A 4,565-nucleotide genomic window follows, 5' to 3' on the forward strand; every position below is an offset into this window, starting at 1 on the left:
AAAGAATAGGTTGTTTCCTTGGTCGGCGGCAAAGCCCACGGACTTCGGATGCACCTAGTCAGCCAGGAGACATTACCAGCAGACTTGCACACTAAATTATTCCCCAAAACCAGAGAGAAAATGCCAGTAGCACTCAATCTGACTCCACCCCACCACCTCCCTCTATTTCTTTATCTTTCTTTCTCACTCTCCCTCTCTTTCTTCACTCTGTTTATCCGTTTCTTTACTCATATTCTTTAATATAAAGGTTTACGGCAAAAACTCAAGAAAAAAGAAAACAAAGGGCTCTTAAAAGCTTCAGTTTCCAAAACTCATAAACAAATCAGAAACTCATCAAACATGTGCACTATAATTACTTTGGCAGTTCAAGTCTGAATAACCTGCAACGGAAAACAGCATCTCGGTATCAGTTGAATCAACCACCAAAACGGAAGACAACAAGCATCTTTCCATGATAGCTTTGCCGAGGCGGTAAGAATAAAAGAGAAGATCGCTTATAGAATAGAGTTTTTTTAATGGATTATTAACAGTACTATCTCATTCATGAAAAAATAAAATAAAAAATAAACATCAGCGACCAACAAAATCTTAAGAACAGAAGCAGAATCATCTTATAGAAAACAGAGTAATCTGCCCACTGATAAAATTATGAAGACAAATCACCATCACCATGTGCTGTTAACATCATGCAAAAGTCGAAGAGAAAATGAAAATCAGAAAAGCATCCAAGAATTTAGTCAACAGACAGAACCCAAAAGCCACTCTCCATGTAAACCCCACCAAAACCCAAGACTTACTAATTCTATGAACAGCTTGTAGAAACACAAGAAACCCACCTCCAAAACTGCACAGAGACTGAGAAAAATCGAAGCCAAGACCCATTCAACAACCCTTTTGCAGACAATCGTATATACGGTTTTAACCAATAGGGGGAAGAGGATAATTAAAACCCGCATGCATACTACGGACTTCTATGCAAAAAAGAAGTCATTTTGCACAGACACCAACAACGAAAATCAAGTCTTTGTCCGATAATCCGCAGAACGGACAACGAAATACTCACTCAAAAGCCAAGATACGTGCTGTGTGTGCTCGCCCGTTTTGCTAGAATGGGCAATGCAATTCTTTTCGTCCCACAATTTCCCTTTTCCTTTTTCTTGGCAAACACAAAAGCCCCATCAAAATTTATTGTTTTTTTCTTTCACTATAACATAGCTAGACAATACCGATTTTAAGTTCTCTCCGCATCTCCTTTTCTTGAGATTTTTTGCCTTGAGATTTTCCTCTTCTGTGAGAGTGTATATTGCACTTGGGACTTGGAATTTGTTTGTACTTTGTAGTAGTGATTGAGATCAAGACAAGCAAATTTGCTACGTGAAGCACGCCTCACTGACACTCAGCTTTCTTGCTCCCTCCCTCCCTCTCTTTTAACGTTGAGTGGTGAATTTGGGCCGTTTCTCTCCGTCTGTGTGTGGGATGGGATTTCATAATAACCACTTTGTGTGGGGGAAAATACAGAAAAAGGTAAAAAACTAGGGGCAGAACTTGAATTTCTCCAGTAAAACCAGCTCATTTCTACGGTATCCATAAATGCCTGTGTTTAATTCAAATTTTCTACTATTCTTTTTGGTTGTTAAGAAAGAGAACTTTGGAAATAATAATAATAAAACTAAAGAATGTGTAATAGTCTTTCATATATTTTTTAATTGTTTCTTAAGAATATATTTAATTAATTAATAGAATTACATCAATTTCTGTTAATAATTTAAACACGTAAATAGATGTGTTTTTAAGGGTTAAATGCAATTTAGTCAACATGATACGTAAAACAAACAAAAACCTCTTATGTAAAAAAATAATTAGTAAAAAAATTACTCCATATATTTTCGAAAATGAAGCATATCCTCTTATCAACGGTTTAGATAGGGGTCATTCCTTCATTTGCTAAAATACAAGGAGTAATTTGCTATTTTTTTGCATAAAGAAATTTTCACTCGTTTCTTATATTACAAGGAGTAAATTGCACTTTTTTCGTATTTCTAATATAAGTAAGTAATAATTAAAATATATAATAATTGAAAATTAAGATTCTTTTATCCTATTTGGAGAATTGATTCCAACAATTAAAATTTCTATTAAAAAAAAACACACACAATAAGATGTGTTTTACAATTTTATATATATTACACTCAATACTTAATGCACTGAATAATTAAATAATTGTCAGATACTTATTTTTTTAACGAAAATAAATAAAAATGAATGGTACATGAAAGTCATCAAGAATATTGAGCACAACAAGTGGGGTCGAAGTTGCTTTGATGACTGCACAGATCTTTTTTACTCCTACCCCATTTTTTTATCAATTTTATTGCATTTAATTTCAAGTATGAATATTCAACTACACTATTTAGATAATAATATTCAATGATTTTTGCTGTAGCACATTAATTTAAATTGAGAAGAATGGATCTGAAAGTCAAGGCCTCAAAATATTTAAATGGCAACTACCGATATATTAATTGGGAATATTTTTAAAATAAAATTTAAATGATAGATTTGAGTTTGACTGCCTCATTATTATTTTATTATTATTATAGGTCAAGCGTCTCTCTAATTCCAAAGTGCCTATCAAAATAAATTAATATTAAACATATAATATAATAATAATAATATGCACCTTTTTTCCTTTATTTTGCAGCTTTAAGAATGCCATATAAATGGTGTCTTTATTGCAAGCAGAATGACATGCATGTTGTATGTGTAGAGAAGTATGCATAGTGTTTGGCTTCGTTTTTTGAGTGTCTTGTTGTGTTTTATAGAGATAGAAAGAGATAAATAAAGATAAATAAGTATGTGTTAGAGATAGTATGTATATTTGAATTTATTTTTTGAGATAATTTAAAATAAGTATTTTGTATGTTTAATGTTATGTTTTAGGAGATAAAAATTACTGTTCATTGTCAAATCATGTCTTTTTTTATATATGTATATGTGTGTATATATATATGTATTTATACTAAAATAGTTAAAAACACCCAAATAAGGTGTTCTTGTATGATGGCAAATATTGAGTATATTTTGAGTCATTTCAGAGATAACTTGCAAATAAAAACAAACATAGTGATGATTTTTTATAAGGTCAAGGGTACAAGTTATAATTTGTTAGACGAAAGCAAATTTCAAGAGTACAATGTGTAATTTCCCAAACAACAAATAGATTTACGCGTTAAATCTTAAGGGAGGAAAGTATAATTATCCTTTTTTTTTTTCTAAATAACAGTCAAAATAATTTTAAAAATTCAAAAGTATTGTTGTCCATATCTATTAAAGATCAAAAGAAATTATACTTCGAAAAAAAAAAAAAAGAGTTCTTCTATAGTGTAGTTTATTATTATTATTATTATTATTATTATTATTATTATTATTATTATTATTATTATTATAAGTTGTATGTTAGTCGCGTTATATACGAAAATTAAAACTAATTGTTTTTTAATTAATGTTGGCCGTCCCATCTTTAAAAAGAAAGTGCATGCAATTTCTTTTTTTCTTTCTTTCTTTTTTTTTAAGGTCTATTTAAATTATTTATTATTTATTTCCTATGAGGACAAGGGAAAGTAGCTATTAATTTTATTAGGGATTTTGGTCAAGTGTGGGGGTGATTTTGACATAACATAGTCAGCGGACGTATTCTCATCATTATGTCAAATTCAAACTTAATTTATCTAGAGAATTGAACTATTTTATTTTATTTTCAGAAAATAATTATAATATATTATAAATTTCAATAATCCACGACTTGTATTGATATAAAAATTATTAATATTAAACATTAATGACTAATTAACAAACTTTGACTATAATAAATTAATAATTATTATTAAAATATATGATCATTCATATATTAATAAAATTCAAACTATTACGTCACAAAACCGCAATTTGCCAACTAATCATTGAATTAGACATATGGTGATGTTGTAAATTGATGAAATATTTAAGTTTAATTTATTTTAATAAATTCATTTTATTCAAAATCATTGGACCAGTGATAAGTATCACACTTTTCTTATAATTCAAGGATAGCGAGCAATCAATTTATATTGTAATTAATTAATTATAAAATAAACGAACCCCCTAAAGTGCAATAATTTTTTGTATTGTTCTTTTTAGAACGATTGTTGTAACGGACTCTTTCATATATAATAAGTCATAATTATCAACAAATTAAACATTCCCAATATAGGTCTTTAATATTTTTATTTTGTAAAATAAATAATGAACTGCAATGCTAATTATATTATACCAGGATTAATTAAGACAATCAATACTCCTAATCAAGTATATAAGTTAACAAAAACAAACAATTATCCACATTGATAAGAGTCTTGTGGGGCTAGAAGTAAATTTTTAGGCGTTTGTTGTTTCATTTGAAAAAAAAGTAATGAAATCTTAATTTATTTTAAAATTTTAATAAACTTATTTAGTTATAATCGTATTAATTATAAAATTATTACCACTAGCTAAAATTTGTGGGGTTTTTTTTGTTTTTTTTTGGGGTG

This window comes from Sesamum indicum, linkage group LG8 (genome assembly GCF_000512975.1).
Source record: "Sesamum indicum cultivar Zhongzhi No. 13 linkage group LG8, S_indicum_v1.0, whole genome shotgun sequence".
Taxonomy (NCBI): domain Eukaryota; kingdom Viridiplantae; phylum Streptophyta; class Magnoliopsida; order Lamiales; family Pedaliaceae; genus Sesamum; species Sesamum indicum.